Source organism: Limanda limanda, chromosome 9 (assembly GCF_963576545.1).
Source record: "Limanda limanda chromosome 9, fLimLim1.1, whole genome shotgun sequence".
Classification (NCBI taxonomy): Eukaryota; Metazoa; Chordata; class Actinopteri; order Pleuronectiformes; family Pleuronectidae; genus Limanda; species Limanda limanda.
This window is the reverse complement of record NC_083644.1, coordinates 9,155,520-9,161,953: the sequence shown is the minus strand read 5'-3', so window position 1 is coordinate 9,161,953 and position 6,434 is coordinate 9,155,520.

Here is a 6,434-nt window from a genome sequence, read left to right as displayed (position 1 = left end):
ATCAGAACGGCTTCTTCCCTGATATATGAACACAGCTTCTGGTGAATCTCTTAGAATCCACCACAAATCTAAGTAGAACGTATAAAAAGTACATTTTAAGTATAAAACATATATAAAAAGCAATGAACCTACGTCATTAATACTTAAATTATTGAAGTGCTAAGAACATGTGAGTGAATGTAAAGACAAACACTACTGCATTGTGGGTATTGTGGAGCTTTGGATTTAATAGCTTCCTGCTCACTGTCAAAATACATCTTTATAATAATTTACTATAGTAACTATTTATCTTCTCTAGGTAGAAAAAGACCATTACAGTTCAAGTTTCAATGCAAAATTAACGATCATTATTTCCACAATAAATTTTAAAAATCTAGGGTCGATTTCAGAGCACAGACTGGCTGAAATATTATATTTTGAATAATAATAAATATAGAATTAAAAGCTGCATACATTATGTGCTCTGCGTGAACCATAAAAACAATTAAAACAAGCTATGTAATGGTTTTTCTGTTGTTTTACAACGTCTGAAGAGGAAATCGCCATTGTCTCTAAGTGTTTTTGATTCTCCTGCAACAAAGTTTACCCCTTAAACTCAATAAGTGTTTTGGGGACCCCCCCCCCCACACCCCACACCCCTCCATCCGTAGAGTGGAGAGGAGATAATGACTGAGTTTTCATTTTTCAGTGAACTATTCCTTTATATCTTTATTTATAACTCCTGATCTTGTAAACTACTAATGCACGGTGCAGAAGTGATAATACTGCTCAGTACAAAGATGTGTCAAAGAATACAAATAAATGACACATGCATTTCAGTCACTTGCTTCAATATGTGACGGAAAGATTCTCCATTTTTCCAGGTGACTGCTGCCAACAGTCTGTATGAGAGCAACCCCGTCACAAAGCCAATTTCTACTGAATGTATGTACCATTTCAATCAATGCCTCCATTTATCTCACGTTGCTTCGTCAAAGCAGACAAATTTCTTTTTTTTTTTTTTACACATCTAATTCTATACATTATGTTTATGTTGTTCTTTGTCAACCTCATTTTACAGATATTTCACATCATCTAATCTTTCCAACCTTCACTCTTTTCATTGCAGTGACCTGAGTGAGAACATGATTCTTATTTGAACAGCAAGTGAGTCGATTTAAGTCAACTCTCATTTTACTCTCCTGATTTGTGTTTTGTGTGATTTTTAGCAGTTTACTGTTGTTTTCACTTCATGATTTCTATCACATCAGAACACAAATCCTTGTTAGGTAAGTTATTAATATTAACAATATTAAATAAAACAACAGAAGCTTAAAACAGAACATATTAAGATGATGAATGTTAAAATAATACAATATTTAAAAAACAGTAACACAATCTTACAATTACATAATAACAATAACAGCAAAAATAAATCTTAATAACAGCAAGATCATAAAAATAAGTGTTGAGCAGTTTTTAAAACATGTTAACATGATAGTCGCTATTTTGCATGTTGCATTCTTTAATGTTGCCGTCATAGAATTATTTCCCAATATTTAAGAGTAACAGCAGATTTTGTGTTTAGCGTGTTTAACGTGTTTATTATTTTCTGCTGCAGATTATGAGGAGAACCTGATGCCCGTCGAGCCCATTGCAGCAGAGCTGCTGCTGGAAGCCTACAAGAGGAAACTGGCTGATGAGACGAGACTCTTTATGAGGGGCCGTGAGGGACATTATTCAGAATACCCTCTCACACACACAACTGAAAAGCTCTCACACACACATATGAAATGCTCTCACAAACACTACTGAAAAACTATACGCTCACACACACAACTGAAAAGCTCTCACACACACAACTGCAATGCTCTCACAAACACTACTGAAAAACTATACGCTCACACACACAACTGAAAAGCTCTCACACACACAACTGCAATGCTCTCACAAACACTACTGAAAAACTATACGCTCACTCACACAACTGAAAAGCTCTCACACGCACATATGAAAAGCTCTCATACAAACATATGAAAATTTCAGTTAAAACGGAAGGTGTTTCAGTTGAAACGGAAGGTGTTTCAGTTGAAAAGGAAGGTGTTTCAGTTGAAACGGAGGGTGTTTCAGTTGAAAAGGAAGGTGTTTCAGTTGAAACAGAAGGTGATCAAGGATGGAATCTCAACCATGTGCTCAACAGCCCTCAAGCAATTTAGCAGAAGCAACGGCGTTACTAAACAACATATTGGCCTCAGCGGAGACAATCAGAACACTGTCTGAGGCCTCAACTGTTCGGCAGCAGCCGGTCGTTGCAGCAGCTCCAGGTGCGGATACACTGGACAGCCACCTAGCAGCTCTCTTTCCGTCCCGGCAGCGCAGCGGCGTGCCACTGTCTGCTGCAGGTCCAGTCAGGAGAAACTGTGCACCTGCACCCCGCTATCAAGCGCAGCAGCACTTCGGCACATGGACATCAAAAGGCATGAGGAGAAAAAGGTAATTATACGTAGTCGGAGTTTGAAATTATCTTTCATATTACCAGTTCACTAAAGTTGGCAAGATATTCACAGATTCAGACTTCCCGGGTCAATAAGTCATAAGCGAAACGTTGTTAAAGCCAGTGTTGGGAGTAACGCGTTACTGTAATTCCACTACTTTTAGCAGTAACGAGCATGCAACAAACTATTTTTTTATAATCAAGGACGACGGCAGAGTGGTTTTCTCAAACATATTTTTAAGGCCGCCGTCACTTGTGATCTCCAGCAGCTGATCTTCTTCTTAAACAGACATGCTGGATTCACCTGGTTTGTTGACAAATGGGTCCGACAAATAACGTGTTGGTTTGTGTTCAGCGAAAAAGTGACGTGACCGAGACAAGCGTCTTGACATGCATAAAGCATGAGTCATAACGGAGAGGATCCTTAAAGCACAAACGCTGCATAATTCCCACCGTAGTAATGTGGACAACGAGCTACAGGCGAGTTTTCATCAATATGAGTCGTCCTCTGTGATGGACACATAACATTGGTGTCTATGTACAGCTTGCTGAGAAACAAGTGCGCAGGGACCGTCTACAAAGTGCAACACCGAAAAGAGATATTACAAAAATATTCAATAACCTCACCGTAATACTGTATATTCTCACCAAAATCATGTCACAGATCCAGGGAGTCCTGCTGACTATGCTACAGTACAAAGTTTAAAAAAATGTAATTTATCATAATTTTGGGAAATACTTTTTAGGGAAATGATTCAATAATTTCACTGTACTACTGTATATTCTCACCAAAATGCTACAGTACTAAGTTTGGGGAAAAGTGATTTAGCGTAATTTTCGGAAATATTAGATATGAATATTATTCAATAACTTCGGTCTATTACTGTATATTGTCACAAAAATCATGTCACAGATCCAGGGTCTCCTGCTGGCTATGATACAGTACTAAGTTTGGGGAAAAGTGATTTCGCATAATTTTGGGAAATATTTATTATGGAAAATATTCAATAATTTCGGTCTAATACTGTAAATTCTCACCAAAATCATGTCACAGGTCCAGCGAGTCCTGCTGACTATGCAACAGTACAAATTTAAAAAAAAGTCCTGTTTGCTGTGCTACAGTACTACGTTTGGGAAAAAGTGATTTTGTTTAATTTTGGAGAATATTTCTTATGAAAACTTTTCATTAACTTCACTGTAATACTTTAAATTTTCCCCAAATCACTTTTCCCCAAACTGTGTACTGTAGCACAGCCAGCAGGACTCGCTGGACCTGTGACATGATTTTGGTGAGAATATACAGTATTAAAATGAGGTTATTGAATATTTTTGTAATATCGCTTTTCGGTGTTGCACTTTGTAGACGGTCCCTGCGCACGTTTCTCAGCAGGCTGTCCATAGACACCAATGTTATGTGTTCATCACGGAGGACGACTCATATTGATGAAAACTCGCCTGTAGCCCGTTGTCCACATTACTACGGTGGGAATTATGCAGCGTTTGTGCTTTAACAACGTTTCGCTTAAGACTTATTGATCCAGGAAGTCCGAATCTGTGAATGTTTTGCCAACTTTACTGAACTCATATTACCATCGTGTGCAGTTTGCTAGCTGGCTAGTTCACCCCTACGACACTAGCCTAGCCTACTGTATGAATAAATGAACAATATTAAACTCGAAGGAGTAAATGTGGGATATCTATTATTTGTACAAGTTTGTATGTTGTTCTACGACTGTGGTCTCTGTATTTTATGTATCTATGGTAGCATGACTTAACGTGTAGTGGCTGTTTTCATGTAGTCTTAAGAGTTACATTCTTTTTTCAGAGCTCGGTCACAGCAGCATGACCATTTCAACAAGGACGTAATATTACTTCCCAATCCATCATGGGGAACAGTGTGCAAACAAGGTCCAAAATTACGGTTACACAAACATGGGCACATCCTCAGTGCCTTTGAATTCCAGAAGGCCTGGGACTATGAGGGGCCGTGAGGGACATTATTCAGAATACCCTCTCACACACACAACTGAAAAGCTCTCACACACGCATATGAAATGCTCTCACACACACTACTGAAAAACTATACGCTCACACACACAACTGAAATGCTCTCACACACACTACTGAAAAACTATCCGCTCTCACACACACTACTGAAATGCTCTCACACACACTACTGAAAAACTATACGCTCTCACACACACTACTGAAATGCTCTCACACAAACAACTGAAAAACTATCCGCTCTCACACACACTACTGAAAATCTCTCACACATACTAGTGAGATGTGCTCATATCCACAACTGAAATGCTCTTGCATAGTATTGTGGAATATAACGGTTCAGTGGTGAATACAAGCATTACAATTAAAAAGGAAGGCCTTTCTTTCAACTGAAGGAAACAGGAAGCTCACACCAGGAAGTGCATGTGCTTTTACTGGATTTGAAGTAGTACTTCAACCACAATGCATGTTCACCTGATCCTCTTTGTTTTTCACGTCCAAACTTTATTTTTTGAGGTGAGAGGCAATGAAGAGGATATTGTAAGTTTTTTTACTAGTGCTCTGCAATGCATTGACTCATTGCAAAGGGAGGAGTCCAACAATTTCGGTCAGGAGAGGCTTTATAGAGAGCTTGATGATCATACACGAACTCTATCTGCATTTCTTGCTGTGTCCAGATATAATCATGATGATAGTGATGTGAGTAATCTACTAGGATCATTGTATAGATGCTTTCGCAACTTGCTTTATGAACATGAGGCCAGACAGGGATCCAGTGATGTGACCAACAATTTGACACCCCCAACAATCATGACTGGCCATCCAGGTCGGCCCCGATACAGCATAGCCGCCGAACAGATTGCTCACTGTGTATCCATTGGTATGACATGGCAGAAAATTGCATCGTGCTTTGGAATCAGTCGAAGAACCCTATACAGACACAGACAAACTCTGGGAGTTGAGCCATTAAGATATGCAATATTGTCAAATCAAAACCTGGACAGCGTTGTGATTAATATACTACAGAACACTCCAAATGCAGGTGAAGCATACGTTCTTGGAAGCCTGAGATCACGTGGCTTAAGGGTTCAGCGTTGGCGGGTCAGACAGAGCCTCGATCAAGTGGATCCCATCGGGCGGTCATTTAGACGCCATCATGCCATACGCCGAAGGATCTATAGTGTTCAGGCCCCAAACCAATTATGGTAAGTTGACTTGTAACTGTTTTGTATTATCAATAAAGGTAATCAACACTTTGATATACTTTGCAAGCTTTACCTATATATTTTTTTATTTAATGTACTTTATATCTCCCAACAGGCATTTTGACGGCAACCACAAGCTGATTAGATGGCGGATGGTCTTTCATGGCTGTGTTGATGGCTTCAGTCGGACCATTATATACTTACGGTGCTTATCTAACAACAGAGCCTTAAGTGTCTTGTCATTATTTTTGGGAGGAGTAGAGAACTTTGGTTTGCCCTTACGGGTCAGATGTGATCATGGTATGGAAAATGTACGTGTTGCTCATTTTATGTTGGAAAGAAGAGGACTGAACAGTCGTAGTGTTATTACAGGTGTTTCGGTACACAACCAAAGGATTGAGAGACTATGGGCAGAATTGAATAGAGTTGTATCTAGACACTTTATTAATATTTTTAACTTCATGGAGGAACAGGGTATACTGGATTCATTGAATGAACTACATCTATTTTGTCTGCATTATGTTTATTTACCAAGAATTGAAAGGGCAGTAACAGAATTTATCAACCAGTGGAACAACCACGGCCTGTCCACACAAGGGGGGGCGACTCCTCTTCAGCTGTGGAATACAGGGGTCATAAACAATGTAGGAATCCATCCCATTATAAATGACATTTTTGATGACGATAACTACTATGGCATTGATGAAGAAGGGCCATTACCTGAACTTCAAACCAATAATAATGTTAGAATT